The sequence below is a fragment of the Somniosus microcephalus genome, chromosome 19 (genome assembly GCF_052327205.1).
Source record: "Somniosus microcephalus isolate GS21.2 chromosome 19, FLI_Smic_1.0, whole genome shotgun sequence".
Taxonomy (NCBI): domain Eukaryota; kingdom Metazoa; phylum Chordata; class Chondrichthyes; order Squaliformes; family Somniosidae; genus Somniosus; species Somniosus microcephalus.
The window spans coordinates 28,238,918-28,258,193 of record NC_141005.1 but is presented as its reverse complement, the minus strand read 5'-3'; positions in this window follow the sequence as shown (position 1 = coordinate 28,258,193).

The following is a 19,276-nucleotide window of genomic DNA, read 5'->3' as shown; positions in this document are numbered from 1 at the left end:
TATGGAATTCTTCCTGGACAATTCCGCAGCCGTCAAAGACGCTACGGACGCTGCAAGGATGAGACTCGGAATTCTGCGGAATTGGGTAAGCCACCGGGTTTACCCCCTCATCCAAGACACCGAGACGTACCTGGCCGCCTGCGACATCTTAAAGGCACATTACCAGCAGCCTACGAATGAGGTGTATGCTAGGCACCTGCTCGCCACCCGCGCACAGCGACCTGGGGAATCGGTGGAGGAGTTCCTAAGCACCCTGAAAATGCTTGGCAAAGACTGCAAGTGCCGAGATGTAAAAGCCGCGGTGTACACTGACGAGCTTGTTCACGATGCCTTCATCACAGGCCTCAGCTCCACTTACATCCGGCAAAGACTGCTGGAAAAAACGGGGTTGGACCTGAAACAGGCTGCGGACACCGCGCGATCCCTGGATGTGGCCCAGAGAAACTCGGACGCCTACTCTTCAGCCCGCGCCGTCCACACCGCCACGTGTGCACCGAGGGCGCCGCCATCTTGGAAGGCATCTTCCCCGCCCGACAGCCCGACACCGGCTGGGCCCCGCTCTCCCCCCAGAAGCCCTACGACAGCCGCGACACGTCAGGGACCCAACTGCTACTTCTGCGGGCAGCCAAAGCACACCAGGAACCTGTGCCCGGCGAAAGGCACCACCTGCTTTAAGTGCGGTAAGAAGGGGCACTTCGGGAAGGTGTGCAGAGGGAACCCCGCCAGAAAACCCGCCACCGCCGCGTGTGCGCCGTGGGAGCGGCCACCTTGGACGCCATCTTGCCCGACCTCGTGGGGTCCGCCATCTTGTGAGCAGACAGCGTGGACGCCATCTTGTATCGATCAGGGCCCTACAGTGGCATCGGTCACAGTGGACCAGACCAGGCCGCACCCGCTATCCAGATCAATGGTGGACATCGAGGTAAACGGGTGCCGGGTTAAATGCTTAATTGACAGTGGAAGCACGGAGAGCTTTATCCACCCAGAACTGGCACAACAACTCTCCCTAAAGGAGGTCCCTACTCAGGGTACCATCTCTATGGCTGACAAAACCCAGACATCGACCATTCTGGGTTACTGCACGGTACAATTGTGCGTTAACGGAACTGTATATGATAATTTTAAAGTATTAATCATGAAGAACCTATGTGCGAGCGTGATCTTGGGCCTGGATTTCCAGTGCAACCACCAAAGCATCACGCTCAAGTACGGTTGGTCCCAGCCGCCCCTCACAGTGTGCGGTCTGGCTACCCTGAAGGTAAAGCCGCCTTCGCTATTCGCGAACCTTACCCCTAACTGCCGGCCAATAGCGACCAAAAGCAGGAGGTACAGCTGGGAGGACAGGCGGTTTATCGCGACCGAGGTAGACAGGCTCCTGAAAGAGCGCATTATTGAACGCAGCAACAGCCCGTGGCGCGCCCAAGTGGTAGTGGTAAGGGGTAGCGAGAAGAAACGGATGGTGATCGACTATAGTCAAACGATCAACAGGTACACCCTACTAGACGCCTACCCGCTACCCCGCATATCAGAAATGGTGAACCAAATCGCCCAATACCGGGTGTTCTCCACCATCGACCTCAAGTCAGCGTACCACCAGCTCCCTATCAGACCAGAGGACTGCCCGTACACCGCCTTCGAGGCGAACGGACGCCTCTACCAATTCCTCAGAGTCCCCTTTGCGGTGACGAGTGGGGTCTCGGTCTTCCAGAGGGAGATGGACCGCATGGTCGATGACCACCACTTGCAGGCAACCTTCCCCTACCTCGACAACGTCACCATCTGCGGTCACAACCAGCAGGATCACGACTCGAACCTCGAGAGGTTCCTGAAAACCGCACAAAAACTCAACCTCAGCTACAACGAGGACAAGTACGTTTACAACACCACGCGCCTCTGCATACTTGGCAGCGTGGTGGAGAATGGGGAAATCGGACCAGACCCCGACCGATTGCGCCCCCTACGGGAGCTGCCCCTGCCCAACACTCCCAAAGCCCTGAAAAGATGCCTGGGGTTATTTTCTTATTATTCCCAATGGGTCCCCAACTACTCCGACAAAGCCCGCCCCCTCTTGAAAGCATCCTCTTTCCCGCTCTCTGCTGAGGCCCACGCCGCCTTCAAAAGCATTAAGCAGGATATTGAGCGGGCCACGCTACAGGCAGTGGACGAGAACACTCCATTTCAAGTGGAAAGTGATGCGTCTGACTTCGCCTTGGCGGCCACCCTCAACCAGGCGGGGCGGCCCGTAGCTTTCTTCTCGAGGACCCTCCAAGGGCCCGAGATCAGACACTCCTCCGTGGAAAAGGAGGCCCAAGCCATCGTGGAGGCAGTGCGCCACTGGCGCCACTACCTAGCCGGCAAACGCTTCACCCTACTTACCGACCAGCGGTCGGTAGCGTTTATGTTCAATAATAAACAGAGGGGGAAGATTAAAAATGATAAGATTCTTAGGTGGCGGATCGAGCTCTCCACCTTCGAGTACGACATCATTTACCGGCCAGGGGCCCTTAACGAATCCCCTGACGCCCTCTCACGAGGGATGTGTGCCAGCGCCACCGGGGATCGGCTACAGACCCTCCACAACGACCTCTGCCACCCAGGGGTCACGCGGCTGTTCCACTTCATAAAGTCCCGTAACTTACCCTACTCGATTGAGGAAGTTCGGTCCCTGACCAGGAACTGCCGCACTTGCGCTGAGTGCAAGCCTCGGTTCTACCGCCCAGATAGAGCCCACTTAATCAAAGCTACACGGCCCTTTGAGCGGCTCAGCTTAGATTTCAAGGGCCCCCTCCCGTCCGTCGACCGCAATGTTTACTTCCTGAACATTGTGGACGAATACTCCCGGTTCCCATTCGCCTTCCCCTGCCCAGACATGACCAGCGCCACGGTCATTAAATGCCTCAACAGCCTGTTCTGCCTGTTCGGTATGCCGAGCTACATCCATACGGATAGGGGGGCGTCCTTCATGAGTGAAGAGCTACGCCAGTACATGCTGTCCAGGGGGATCGCCACGAGCCGTACCACCAGCTACAACCCCCGGGGTAACGGCCAAGTGGAGCGAGAGAACGGGACAGTATGGAAAGCAGTCACTCTAGCTCTAAGGACCAAGGGCCTCCCTATCTCCCGCTGGCAGGAAGTCCTCTCGGATGTGCTCCATTCGATACGGTCGCTATTGTGTACGGCCACTAATACCACGCCTCATGAACGAATGTTTGTCTTTCCCCGGGAATCCACCTCAGGCGTATCCATGCCGTCATGGCTCTCCACCCCAGGTCCGGTACTCGTGCGAAGGCATGTGAGGGGCCACAAGACGGACCCTCTCGTGGAGCCAGTACACCTACTCCACGCCAACCCCCAATACGCATATGTCCGGCACGCCGACGGAAGGGAGGACACCGTGTCCATAAAAGACGTCGCCCCAGCCGGCATCGACAACAACCACGGCAATAGCGGCAACGACGATCACAGCAACTCTTACCCACCCACTACTCTTTCATCACCCCCGGAAGAACACCAACCAACGGTACCCCCACCAACTACCCCTTCAACAACCCTGGCGGCACCCCCGGCAGAGACCCAGGAGGCTACTGGGGACACCCAGCCGACACCCGCGGCACCGCAACAGCCACGTCGGTCGCAGAGGACTATCAAACCCCCGAACAGACTAAATCTATAGAAGGGGTGAATGTGATGAAATATTTCCATTCATCACTGCCTGTGACTGAGATCGGTTTCAGTGTCATTTCCCTTCCCCCAGACCTCATTGTATTGTGTACTGGAATGTGCTGTATTGTATACTGGAATGTGCTGGAATGTGCTGTGTGTAGGGCTCCGCCCATACCTGGCCCCGTTTGTAAGCTAGCTTCAGTCTAGCCCCAATCTCCAGAAGGACGAAATCTCTCTCGCTTACGTGTTTCGTTCTAAGTTAATAAAAGCCTTGTTTTGTTCTGCTACCTTCGAGTCTCGGAATTATTGAGGCACATCAACAGGGAACATTGATTCAGACACCGTTTATAAATAATACAATAACACTATTCAGGAACATCAGTTTTTCGTACCCACTGTCTGTACAGCTTATTCAGATATTCTCTTCACATCACTGCCCAAGTCATTTATTTTTCACAGATTTATTATTGATTGCTGTGCTATTTCCTTGTTTCAAGAAAACTGGCATGAAGACTTTGTTGCTTCTTTTGAAGCAGATTGTTGAAGCAGTAATTACGCTTTTTTGACATCGAATCTCAAATCTTGCGTGTGTTCTACTCCATACGCCATTCAGTCAGTGTCGTAGCTATGGCAACTGCAATAGTGCTGTACCATCTATGCTATGGCCATACTGTGCGCACCCAGGAACATGTGGTGGCTCCAGGGAAGGGGGAATTGTTGCTGATTTTTGTTATTTTGATACAAATTGAAGCTGCAAAAAGCAGCACAAGAACTTTCCGCCTGAATAATGCGGCTGTTGTTCACAGCATCTGCTGGCTGCAATCACCAGCTCCTCCCCCCTCCTCACAGCCCAACACCCACCCACACCAGCTGAGGCCACGGAGCGAGCTCTGATCCGGCTCCCGAGACATCCACATGGTCCGGCTCCAGTGTCCACTCTTTAGGCCCGTTACCAGCGGCCAATGTTCCCTCTAAGCTGCAGGCATGTGCAGTCACGCAGTAATTTGCAAGGTCCCGTGCAGGCCGCTCACAAGCTTTTACATCGGAAATACCGCGCATGCGCAGAAATTTAAAGGGACCGCGCATTGAAAGAAACAGGCCACGCAGAACATAGTGCAGCCTACAGGGAACATTGCCAGCGGCCCCTGTTACTCAGACATTTTAGCTCCAGGGCCATTTTCTCTTCAACCGAATTTCACAAAAAAACTGCATGTGATCCGGGGATTCGGTGGGGGTGGGGGTGCAGAGCATGAGCACTGTGACCACAGAGCATGATCTCTGCATAAATTAAAGTCCCTCAGTGAGTCCACGGCATCTATTGGTTAAAACAGGAGATTGACATTCCTCCCACCAATCAGAACCCACTCCACCACACACCCCCCCCCACTTTACTGACTGACCGCAGGGCAGCTTGGGGTCATGTGCCTCCTGATTTGAATCTACGCATATTCAGGGACAAGCTTCGTGAACAGGAGACTCTTCCGGGGACATCGTTTGCTCGGGGGCGGTCCCCAGAAAATGGTCACCCCAGTCTTAAAGCGAGGTGCAGAATTGATTATTCCAATGCTCTCCTGGTCGGCCTCCCATCTTCCACCCTCCATAAACCTCAACTTATCGAAAACTGCAACACCAAGTCCCGTTAACCCATCACCCCTGTGCTCGCTGACCTAAATTGGCTCCCGGTTAAGCAACACCTCGATTTTAAAATTGTCATCCTTGTTTTCAAATCCCTCCACGGCCTCACACCTCCCTAACCCTGTAACCTCCTCCAGCCCTACAACCCTCCGAGATCTCTGCGCTTTTCCAATTCTTGCCCCTTGCGGATCCTCGATTTTAATTACTCCACCATTGGTGGCCGTGCCTTTAGCTGCCTAGGCCTTAAACTCTGGAATTTCCTACCTAAGCCTTTCTGTTTCTCTACCTCTCGTTCTTCCTTTTAAGACACTCCTTAAAACCTACCTCTTTGACCAAGCTTTTGGTCATCTGCCCTAATATCTCCTTATGTGGCTCGGTGTCAAATTTTATTTGAAAATGCTCCCGTGAAGTGCCTTGGGATGTTTTACTATTGTTAAAGGTGCTATATAAATACAAGTTGTTGTTGTTGTTGAGAGGTTTATATAGCGTCTTTCACGATTCCTGGACTTCCCAAAGCATTTTGCAGCCAAGTAAGTACTTTTGGAAGTGTAGTCACTGTTGTAATGTAGAAAACGCAGCAGCCAATTTGTGTCCAGCAAGGTCCCACAAAGAGCAATATGATAATGACCAAATCATCTGTTTTAGTGATGTCGGTTGAGGGATTAATATTGGACAGGACACTGGCGAGAACTCTCCTTTAACATCCACCTGAGAGGCCAGATGGTGCCTTGGTTTAAAGTCTCATGGGAGGGTATTCCAGAGTTTAGAACCAAGGCAGCTGAAGGCACAGGCACCAATGGTGCTGCGATTAAAATCCGAGATGCGCAAGAGGCCAGAATTGGAGAAGCACAGAGGTCTGAGAGTTGTAGGGCTGGAGGTTACAGAGATAGGAAGGGGCGAGGCCATGGAGGGATCTGTAAATAAGGGTGAGAATTTTAATATTACAAGTAATAACCAGCTTCCCACCATGGCTCAGCTGGTGCATGCCTGTCCAGTGTCCCAGTGACAGTAAAGGAGAGTACAGCTTCAATTCTTAGCGTGCGTTGTGTTAGCTTATCTTAGCTGGGGAAGGGGATGTACTTGAGGGGTTACCATTGGTCTCAACACTTCTGAGTTAGGAACGATCGGGGTGGGGAGAAATCAACCAGTGGCCCTGATTCCTATCCAGTGAGTCCTACTGGAAAGTGCACTGATTATGATGTTCGGTGAGACCAGTCAGCCCGGGTTGTTATGCCCTCCATTTTCAAAGACAAATACATCCTCGGGGAGAGATGGTATTTATCCCAGAAAGAGACTAAACACTGAAAATTACTGGAAACTAGGGAAGTAATAGACTGGTGGCCATATTCGAAAAGGAGGACAAAACCGTCATGTACATTAGTCTTATTTCCATTCATATAAAATAATGGAATTGATTATCAGGAGTAAATGTAATATTATTTGTACAATAATAACCAAGTACACAACAGTTAACATGGATTCAGAAAGGAAGGATCCTGCCTGACCCACCTCCCAAACTTCATTGAAGAAGTGGCAACCCAAGTCTGCAATGAAGTGTACCTAAACCTCCAAAAGGCATTTGACAAAATTCTGTGAAAGAACTCAAAACATTAGGGAATGGATAAGAAATTGCTTTCTACCCTTCAGCCAATGAATACTCATTTGAGGAGTTACGCTGGGGTCGGGGGAAGTACTGAGTTGGGTGCCCCAGAGCTTGGTTTGGGGATCACTACTGTTTCTGATTTACATAAATTACTTGGATTCACAAACTTGATGCAAAGTGGTCAAATTTGAAGATGGGCCAGTGAACTTCGGGCAGCTCATAGATTATAGAATGAGTTGGACAAAATTGGTAAATGAGGAGACCAATGACAGATGGACTTTAATGCCGATAAGTGTAAAGGACTGCGCATAGGGAAAAAGCCACACATGTAATTCATAAAGAAAATCTCAACTCCCCTCTGGTTCTTTTGCCTGAAACTTCTGAAAGGCAGTTTCATGGAATCATAGAAACTTACAGCAGAGAAGGAGGCCATTTGCCCCGTCGTGCCAGTGCTGGCTCTTTGAAAGAGCAGTCGTGCTTGGTCCCACATCCCAGCTTTTTGTCCATAACCCTGCAAATTCCTCATCCTGAAGTACCTGTCCAACTCCCTTTTAAAATTATTAATGGAATCAGCTTCCATCACCTTTTCAGGTAGAGTGACAACTCTCCGAGTGAAAACAAATTCTCATCTCCCCTCTAGATCTTTTGCCAATGATTTAAAAAACTACGACCTCTGGTTATTGGCCTACTCGTCAGAGTTTGCAGAATATTTTCTTAGCACCATAGCTGAGAAAAGATTCACTCCAGTTAAAATTGATATTTCAGGCAAAGGTAATGGACAGTCAAAATCTGTAAGCTCAACCACTTCCTGGTTTGACAAGACATGCAAACAAATTACCCTTCTTTTCTACAGGCTCATGTAACTTTTTGTCTTATAACACTCCTGTGAAGCGCCTTGGGACATTTTATTACGTTATAGGCGCTATATAAATACAAGTTGTTGTTGTAAATGGGGACAACTGGTTTTGCATACGTGCACCAGTGTGGGAGCGGGTGCTTCCTCTGCCAACACCCAGTTCCAACAGAATTTAGTCTCTATTTTAGATTGGCGTATTTGACTTCAGTCCGGTCAGAACCAGCCCAAAAAAATGTAATATTTCAGCCTCGGTGAGACTGTGAAAAAGTTTCTATGCAGCTTTAATCACTTTCCTGTTGTAATGTACTGTAAAGCAAAACACAGCCTCAAGAAGTCTCAAAAAATTGCATTTCTGGCGCTAGTTTGCTGATTTATAAATTTTGACTGTTTCATAGTTTGTTATTTCTGCTCTTGAGTTGGAATGTTGGCATTGTTGAGAAAGCATTGACTCAGTTCAGCAGGCAAAGCAAATTTTAAGTGGCATTTTTCTTTGGGCGTAGGGACCCGTAGCCGAGAGTGATCTTTACCTTAAACAAGCAGCATTTCTTTATATTGGAAGCCTAGACAGTAAGACCTCGAAATTCAGCCGCACAGCGCCCGTTTTGCGGACACTCAACATCCTCCTAAGCCTCCAATATGGCGGGTAGGTCGTGCACGCTAAGTAGGATCTGGAAATAAGGTCCTGCATAAGAGATTAGCGTGTAAAGTTAAGGCACATGGGATTGGGGGCAAGGTACTGACTTGGATAGAGAGATGGTTGGCAGACAGGAAGCAAAGAGTTGAAATAAACGGGTCTTTTTCCGAGTGGCAGGCAGTGACTAGTGGGGTACCGCAGGGATCGGTCCAAGGACCTCAGCTATTCACAATATATATTAATGATCTAGACGAGGGAACTAGATGTAATATCTCCAAGTTTGCAGACGACACAAAGCTGGGTGGGCGTGTGTGCTGTGAGGAGGATGCTGAGAAACTCCAGTATGATTTGGACAGGTTGGGTGATTGGGCAGATGCATGGCAGATGCAGTATAATGTGGATAAATGCGAGGTTATCCACTTTGGTGGCAAAAACAGGAAGGCAGATTATTATCTGAACGGCAATAGATTGGGAGAAGGGGAAGTGCAACGAGACCTGGGTGTCCTTGTGCACCAGTCGCTGAAGGTAAGCATGCAGGTGCAGCAGGCGGTTAAGAAGGCAAATGGTATGTTGGCCTTCATAGCAAGAGGGTTTGAGTACAGGAACAAGGATGTCTTGCTGCAGTTATACAAGGCCTTGGTGAGACCACACCTCGAGTATTGTGTGCAGTTTTGGTCGCCTTATCTGAGGAAGGATGTTCTTGCCATGGAAGGAGTTCAGCGAAGATTCACCAGGCTGATATCTGGGATGGCAGGAATGACGTATGAGGAGAGATTGGGTCGATTGGGCTTATACTCGCTGGAGTTTAGAAGAATGAGAGGGCATCTCATTGAAACTTATAAAATTCTAACAGGACTAGACAGACTAGATGCAGGAAGGATGTTCCCGATGGCGGGGGAATCCAGAACCAGGGGTCACAGTCTAAAGATAAGGGGTAAGCTATTTAGGACAGAGATGAGGAGGAATTTCTTCACCCAGAGAGTGGTGAACCTGTGGAATTCTCTACCACAGAAGGCAGTTGAGGCCAATTCATTAAATATATTCAAGAAGAAGTTAGATATATTTCTTAAGGCTAAAGGGATGTGGGGAGAAGGCAGGGACAGGGTACTGAGTTTGGATGATCAGCCATGATCTCACTGAATGGCGGAGCAGGCTCGAGGGGCCGAATGGCCTACTCCTGCTCCTATCTTCTATGTTTCTATGAAATGCGCCATGTGCCATATTGGTAAAGGACAATATATCGGAATTCAGTGCCCACGCCTGAAACAGGCGTTAGGCCCTTTGCATATGCAAATAAGGGGCTTCTGGCCTGTTGGAGCCCCCCATTACAAGATTGGTTTGTCCTGAGGCACCCGACTCCGGCTGCAGACAGGAAAATCAGGCCTACAGGCAACCTAACAGATGTTTCCTTGCCTCAACAAAAAAGGTGAGTTTTTAAAATATACTTACTAAAGGTGGAGCCGGGAGGGAGGAGCAGGAGTGTCCCGATTGTTGCTGCTGCCTCCCCTCCAGCCACCACTACCTCTCGTTCCAAAAGCGCACCTCCCTAACCCGGTCACCCCCCTTCAATCATTTACCCGAGGGCTGCTGCTAGCATTGCAACTGGCTGTTTCCCAACTTTCTTTATTCATGTTCACAGCAAAATTCAGGTTCCACATCTCCTAGGATCTGAAACTTGCACCTTTAACATAAGAACATAAGAAATAGGAGCAGGAGTAGGCCTATCGGCCCCTCGAGCCTGCTCCACCATTCAATAAGATCATGGCTGATCTGATCCTAACCTCAAATCTTCTATCACTCTCCATCCCACCCGAACCCATGTGATCTCCCGGGAGAGGCGAAAAACCAGATAAAAAACCCAATGGCCAATTTGGGAGAAAAAATCTGGGAAATTCCTCTCCGACCCATCTAGGCGATCGAAACTCGTCCAGGAGATCACTCTGTCCCTATATTTTCAACAGTACTTACCTTCTGTAAAGGCGATCTCCACCCCAGCCAGGAACAGGAATAAAATCATCTCCTGAAATCTAACACAGAAGTAGAACACAAGAAGTAGGAGCAGAACCAGGCGACACGGCCCCTGGGCCCGCTCCACTACCCACAGGGCTATGACCATTCCGAACCTAGACTCATGTCCAATTTCCTGCCCGCTCCCCGTAACCCTTAATTCCCTTTACTTCTAGGAAACTATCTATTTCTGTTTTAAATTTATTTAATGATGCAGCTTCCACAGCTTTCTGGGGCAGCAAATTCCACAAACCTACCACCCTCTGAGTGAAGAAGTTTCTCCTCATCTCAGTTTTGAAAGAGCAGCCCCTTATTTTAAGATTATGCCCCCTAGTTCTAGTTTCACCCATCATTGGGAACATCCTCACCGCATCCACCCGATCAAGCCCCTTCACAATCTTATATGTTTCAATAAGATCGCCTCTCATTCTTCTGAACTCCAATGAGTAGAGTCCCAATCTCCTCATATGACCACCCCCTCATCCCCGGGATTAACCGACTGAACCTTCTTTGTACTGACTTGAGAGCAACTATGTATTTTCTTAAGTATGGACACCAAAACTGTATGCAGTATTCCAGGTGCGGTCTCACCAATACCTTGTATAACTGCAGCAATACCTCCCTGTTTTTATATTCTATCCCCCTAGCAATAAAAGCCAACATTCCATTGGCCTTCTTAATCACTTGCTGCACCTGCATACTAGCTTTTTGAGTTTCATGCACCAGGACCCCCAGATCCCTTTGTACTACAGTACTTTCCAGTTTCTTGCCATTAAGATAATAACTTGCTCTATGATTTTTCCTGCCAAAGTGCATAACCTCACACTTTCCAGTATTGTATTCCATCTGCCAAATCTCTGCCCACTTACTTAGCCTGTCTATGTCACTTTGCAGGTTTTTTATGTCCTCCTCACTCACTACTTTCCCTCCCATCTTTGTATCATCTGCAAACTTTGATATGTTACACTCGGTCCCCTCCTCCAAATCATTAATATAGATTGTAAAGAGTTGGGGACCCAGCACTGACCCCTGCAGAACACCACTAGTTACTGGTTGCCAGTCTGAGAATGAACCATTTATCCCAACTCTCTGCTTTCTGTTAGAGAGCCAATCCTCCACCCACGCCAGAATATTACCCCCAATCCCGTGATTTTTTATCTTGAGCCATAATCTTTTGTGTGGCACCTTGTCAAATGCCTTTTGGAAGTCTAAATACACTACGTCCACTGGTTCTCCTTTAACCACCCTGTATGTTACTTCCTCAAAGAACTCAAGCAAATTTGTCAAACATGACTTCCCCTTCATGAAACCATGCTGAGTTTGTCCTATTAAATTATGTTTATCCAAATGTCCCGTTACTGTCTCCTTAATAATGGACTCTAACATTTTACCAACCACAGATGTTAGGCTAACAGGTCTATAGTTTCCAGTCTTCTGCCTACTACCCTTTTTAAATAAGGGTGTTACATTAGCAGTTTTCCAATCTGCCAGGACCTTTGCTGAGTCCAGGGAGTTTTGGAAAATTATTACCAATGCATCCACAATCCCTACCGCCACTTCCCTCAAGACCCTAGGATGTAAGCCATCAGGTCCAGGGGATTTATTCGGCTTGAGTCCCATTATTTTACCAAGTACCACTTCCTTAGTGATTTTAATCGTATTTAGCTCCTCTCCCCCTGGAGCCCCGTTTGTCCAGTGTTGGGATATTCTTAGTGTCCTCTACCGTAAAGACTGATACAAAATATTTGTTCAGCGTTTTTGCCATCTCCATGTTTCCCACCATTAATTTCCCGGTCTCATGCTCTAAGGGACCAACATTTACTTTAGCCACCCTTTTTCTTTTTATATAACTATAGAAACTTTTGCTATCTGTTTTATATTTTTTGCTAATTTACTTTCATAATCTATCTTCCCTTTCTTAATCAATCTTTTAGTTATTTTTTGCTGCCTTTTAAAGACTTCCCAATCTTCTATCCTCCCACTAGATTTGGTTACCTTATATGCCCTTGTTTTTAGTTGGATACTATCCTTAATTACTTTACTTAGCCACGGATGGCTATCTTTTCTTTTACACCCTTTTTTCCTCAGTGGAATATATTTTTTTTGGAAGTTGTAAAATAACTCCTTAAATGTACACCACTGATCATGTACCGTCTTACCCTTTAATCTATTTTCCCAGTCCACTCTAATCAATTCCGCTCTCATACCTTCATAGTCTCCTTTATTCAAGCTCAGCATGCTTGTTTGAGATCCAACCTTCTCACCCTCTACTTGAATATGGAATTCAACCATGTTATGGTCACTCATTCCAAGGGGATCCTTTACTAGGACATTTTTAATTAATCCTGTCTCATTACACAGGACCAAATCTAAGGTTGCTTGCCCCCTGGTCGGTTCAGTTACATACTGCTCAAGAAACCCATCCCTAATACACTCAATGAACTCATCCTCAAGGCAGCCCTGCCCAATTTGATTTGTCCAGTTAATATGATAGTTAAAATCCCCCATAATTATAGCTGTTCCCTTATTACAAGCCTCAACTATTTCCTGATTAATACTCCGTCCAACAGAGTTGCAACTGTTTGGAGGCCTATAGACTACGCCCACTAGTGTTTTTTTTCCCCTTATTATTCCTTATCTCTACCCAAACTGTTTCACTATCCTGCTCCTTTGACCCAATATCATTTCTCTGTATTATAGTGATTCCTTCCTTTATTAACATAGCCACCCCACCTCCCCTCCCTTCCTGCCTGTCCTTCCTGATTGTTAAATAACCTGGTATGTTTAATTCCCAGTCATGGTCACCCTGCAGCCATGTTTCTGTAATGGCCACAAGATCATACCCATATGTAGTTATTTGTGCCGTTAACTCATTCATTTTGTTACGAATGCTACGTGCATTCAGATAAAGAACTTTCAAATATGTTTTGTGACACTTAGTTCCTGTTTTTTCCCCTTTTACTACTTTACCTTTTACTCCATACCTTCTGTCCCTTCCTGACACGTTCTGTTTTTAAATTTCCCCACTGCTAGCCGTGCTGTATAAGGAGGTAACGTACCATATGATTAACAATTACTCTTTTACCGATACACCGAGGTTTGAAGAAACCCACCATGCACTCCTGCACTCTCTGAAAAGGCAGAAAACACCATGCTACAAGAACGCATGTTCAGGCTAAAACTAATGATCAAATTTATTTACACCATATTTAATGACACAGAAGCAAGAGATTATACAGCAGATAATTTGCAATACAAAGCTTGATTTACATACTACTTTAAACTTCCTGTATCCAAAATAATAGCTTGAAATCAGATATGTTTATAGATTTTTTTTAATGAGTCTAGAATGATCATAATGTGGGTACATCTCTGCCTCCTAGAGTTCTGTCTCACTCATGTGACACAGAAACAAATGGTTGAAAGTAGTGCTGCAGAATAGGGAAAGTCAGACACACTTCTACTTTGCTCCACTGGCCTTTGCCACCCTAGAACAAAGCAGTTCTTTCACACTTGGCATGTTCCTTTGAAGAAACTCTTCAATTTTTTTTCTCAGCAGCCAGGTAATTGTACTATTAATTATTTCTATCACTTGAGTGGATGGGATGTGGACAGCAGCCTCTTTGCTGTTTATTTACTAGATCAGGACTAAAACAAAGTGCATTGGAATTGTCACCTGCCATGAAACCCTCTTAGTGATTGTAGCGATCTCAAATAAGCTCGTCTGCTACCGTCGTGAAGAATTAGCACACGTTACCATTGGAACAGCCTAAGGTATGAGCCAAACAAATTTGATCTGATTAGATTCTGGTTACAAACAGCCCACTAACAGAAGGGGCCACCTGACCGCCCCTTGAAACTAATAGCTATCACCATATTAACTCACTTTCACCATGCAAGGACACAATAATTATTCTCAAAGTGTGGCTAAGAGTTTTGTTTTAAAATCACATTATTTTGACATGTCTAAAACTGACATCAAAAAGATATAATGTCATTTTATGATTTAACATGAGACAGAGCTTTGCATCAGTCACATTGCCTGCTCTGTGGAAGGAGTGAACTGAGGAGCTGAAAGTTCCAGCTTTCTGATGTATGAACTTCAACATTAGTCACTTCCCAGCATGGCATTAGCAAAGAAAATATAAACTAGTGCTCTGCTCATCATCCCCAATGGTCTAAGGATACGAGACACAAATATTTGAATCCAGTTCATAATCAACTAGATATTTGATTGGGTCTCTGCCCTCAGAGAGGATGCCTCCCCTTCCCAGAACTCCTGCAGTGACTGGATAGAAATATAGTACAACTGGCACCCTTTAATGTAGCAAAAACATCTAAAGGTCCTTCACAAAGTGGCAGTTGGACTTAAACAAGAGTAGGGAAGAGTTAAGGAAAGTGGCTGAAATTATAGTTGAAGGGGCAGGTGTTAAGGAAGCTTTGAAGTTCAGAGTGATGTGGTAAAGCAGATGGATTTGCAAAGAGAACTACAGAATCCTGGAGCAAAATGTTTGAAGGTTGGCCATCAGTAATGGGTAGGATGCCCAGTGGACCAATCAAAGAGCTGGAGGGTATGAGCAAGAGGTAGAGTGCAGCATGGCCAAGGAGGAAGTTATAAATGAGGACAATGCATGGACACTGACAATGGAATTTATTGTGAGATAGGCTGTCGACAAGGGAAGGTTGGTAGATAATGTAGGCTGAAGCTTGGGAGGCAAGCACAACAATGGAGAATTGAAGCTTGGAGATGACAAAGGTGTGGAGGGTTTTATCAACTTTTGTGATGAGGTAGGAAGAAGATGTTATTTCAGAGGACAAAGTAGATGGTTTTGGTGATGGACTGGATATTGGGTTTAAAGCTCAACTTGGATGAACAAGGCAATGAGTTTACGCACAGTTGGATTCAACTTGAAGGATCAGTTAGGAAGGGCGATGGGATCGGGGGGAAAGTGCTTGGTTTTTGGTGAAATCAGAACCGGGTGGCTTTGCTCTTGGTAATGTTGAACTGCAGAAAGTTTTTGAACAGTCAGACACCACACCAACATAGCTGGAATTAAAGGTGAGGTTTAAGAGGTAAAGCTGGGTATCATTTGCATATACATGAAAGCTAATCATGTTTATGAATTATATCACTGAGTGGCAGCATTTAGATGATTTCTGGGGGATTGTGCAAAGGATGGAACCTTGGCGTACTCTGGAAGTGACTGCAGACATGGGAGGAAAGGCCATTGCAGGAGATATGCTGACTACATTGGGATAGGAACAGAATCATGTGGCAGTGGTGCTTTGGAGGTGGATTATGAAGGCTAGACAGCTGGGGAAGATATTGTGATCAACCATATTGAAGGCCATGGAGTGATTGAGGAGAGATAATGAACTGTAATTGCAGTCACACATGAGGACCACTGCAGTCTTGGTTGAGGTGGAAATCAGACTGAAGGGATTTAAGCAGGGGTTGATGGGAGAAGTGAGCACAGAGATTGGTGATGATGATGCACTGGAGATTAGAAAGGAAGGGAAAGTTGCAGGGTGGGCTTTTTAAGGAGTAAATTATGATAGCAGTTTTGAAAGAGGGATATTGTCAAAAGAAAGGGAGTAGTTGATTATGTTAGCAAAAATTGGAATTAAGAGAGGTAGTTGAGTGATCAGGACTTTGGTCGAGGAAGCACCTTGTGGGTCTCAGTGCAAGCCATGGCTTAGATGGGTAGCAATCTCACCTTTGAGTCAGAAGGTTGTGGGTTCAAGCCCCACCCCAGAAATTTGAGCACAAAATCTAGGCTGACACTTCATTGCAGTAGAGTGAGGGCTGTGCTGTCGGAGGTGCCGTCTTTCTGGTGAGACTTTAAACCGAGACCCCATTTGACCTCTCAGGTTGATGTAAAAGATCACATGGTACTATTTTCAAGAATAGCAGGGGAATTCTCTCCAGTGTCTTGGCCAATATTTATCCTGAACCAACATCACTAAAACAGATGATCTGGTCATTATCACATTGCTGTTTGTGGGACCTTGCTGTGTGTAAATTGGATGCCGTGTTTCCTATATTACAACAGTGACCACGCTTCAAAAGTACTTAATTGGCTGTGAAGCACTTTGGGATGTCCTCAGGTCGTGAAAGGTGCTATATAAATGCAAGTCTTTCTTTCTCATGCAAGATATGAGTTCAATGAGGTCTGGGTAGAGATGGAGAAGCTACAGAGTATTGTGGGTCTGGTTAAGTAGGACTCAAGGAGGCGGAGGCATGAAATGAAGAGGAAACACACATAATTCTGTGAAGAATTACTATCTGCAAACATCCAAACTCAGGACAGTATAACTGCACCCTTCCCCCAGCTACACAAGTGGAGCGGTGCTTGGAGCTGTTTTTGAAAATGGGGTAAAGGTTTTGTGTCATCTTTCAAAAATCAATGGCTTGGTTTTTACTTGTTTTTGGAATATTAGGCCTGATGCCGTCTTCATGGTATCCAGTAAAAAACTAACAAAAATACCCAATAGTTCATGCTGGTAAATGTTAGCATCAAGCACTCTCAGGCTAGGTATAGCGCACACTCAGGTTAGGTATAGCATGAAATAACAACAGAAAATGCTGGAAAAACTCAGCAGGCCAGGCAACATCCGTGGAGAGAAAATAGTCAACGTTTCAGATAAACCCTTTGTCAAGACATTTTGCTATAGTAGGTATAGCATGAGTGAGTTAGTTATAAAGCTCCCCCTCCTAGCAGCCTTGACCCAGTGGTATCACTCTTGCCTCTGAGAAGGTTGCCGGTTCAAGCTCCACTCCAGAGACTTGAGCATATTATCTAGGTTGACACATAAGCCCAGTACTGATGGGAGTGCTTCACGATCAGAGGTGCTGTATTTTAAATAAGACGTTAAACCAAGCCTTTGTCTGCCCTATTGTTTGGATGTAAAAGATTCCATGGCATGGTTTGAAAAGCAGCGGAGTTCTCCCGTGGTCCTAGCCAACACCACTACAACAAAAATTATCTGGTCATTAAACTCTTTGCTGCTTTTGAGACCTTGCTGTGCACAAATTACCTGCTGCGTTTGCCTGTTACAACAGTGACGACACTTCAAAAATACCTCATTGACTGTGAAGCGCTATGGGATGTCCTGAGGTCGTCAAAGGAGCTATATAAATTATTTTTTTTCTATTATATACATCTGTACCATAACTCTATTCCAAGAGTGGCCTCCACCACTGTAACAGTTTTATTTCTCAAATCAGCAATGCTTGTGGCCTCTCTGCTTTGCTAATTTGTGCTGAATTGTTTTGTGTTGTGGACCCATGCCCACTAGATATTGCCTAAGCTCTTCAGTCTCGATTGCTAAGAGACTTTAATTCTCGGCTGGATTCAAATAGATGCTGTTAATAAACATTTGTGCTAATATCTGACTAGCTCATTGCAGAATTCCCTCATGTTCTGATTTCTCATTACAGGAAATGACGGGCTGAAATAGATCTGAATGTTCTATTGGACACGTTTGTTCCTGGAACCTTCCACATAATGAATCGGCAACCAACAGTAAGTGCAGGATACTTCACAACTGGGAGGGAGCAAAAAATAGGATTTCTTCCTGTGGCAGCCTGGTTTCAGAGTGTCGGTGTACTTCAGCATTCACTTAGGAATGATGTGTAGTCAAGAAGTCGGCAAAAATTATTTTAAATAGAGGGGCCCCAAAATTCCTGGGGCTGAAGAGCAAAAAGCTTGATTTCCACCTGTGGGAGCACAAATATTGGGTGGAACATGGTTATCCTGAGATTCTGCCTCCTTTGTACTAGCCTTTTAAATTGCAGCGGGGGAGGGGGTTGTGGGTGTATTTCCACCACCACCTCCCCCCCCCCCCCCCCCCTTCCACATGTGTTTGAGGGAGTTTCCAGGTTCTCCTAGGAATTCCACTCTTAAAAGGACTTGGCAGAACTCTCGCCAGCTTAGAGCTGGTGTCAGGCCCACTGAGGGCTTTAAGAGACTGAAAGGTAGTGGGTCCCCAAGGGCTCACTTGCTCCACTGGGAGTAGAAAGTGTGAAGAACAGGAGTTTCTTTCAGCCCTTGCTGGGCCTGCTATCTTACATTTTGGCTGGCAGCTCCTCCAGGAGCATCATTACAGGCATGATGCATTCATTCCCACCTTGAATTGATCCCAACCCCAGGCCAAGCGGCCCTCCAGGAATTTCAGGGTCAGGCATTTCACCCTCAGCAAAAACACATTCTGTGGTGGTTGCAGTGATTGGATGATGTTCAACCTCCAACATGATGTGCAAACGAGTAATGGGGTGTAGGTATATAGCTGTGGTTCTCCACACACACTGAAATTAAATCTGATGTGGAGTTAGCACCTGCACAGGGATGATGGGCCAGATGGCCTCCTGTGTTTAAATTTCTAGGACTCCTCCAATGCATATTCTTTGACGCCACTGTAAACTTCAATTCAGTCTCACGCCCTTTAGTACTGCCAGCTTGTGCAGTTTTGGCCATTATTGATTTTATAGTGCTATGCCGGATTTCACATACTTGGCTATATGAAGTATAGTTAGAAAAGGCAGCATCTCATTAATGTGAGCTGCGGAATTATTTATTGGCCTGATCTTTATACTGTTGGTAGATTCGATTACAGGCTGCCGCTCTGCAAACAAACATTTCTCAGATGCTGCTGCCATTGTTAGAGGGGATCTGGGAACTATTTGTTCAGCATTGTAAAATTTTATACAGATGGAGAAACTGTCCATTTTCACTTATAAAACTATTGATCTGCACTTAGACACCTGTGAGTCATGTCAGATATAACAGATTGAAATTACAATGTAAAATAAGCAGTTCCAGTCTTCTGCTGCAGTGTGATTAATAGAATAATGTACTCCCACACAGAGTGCTCGCTG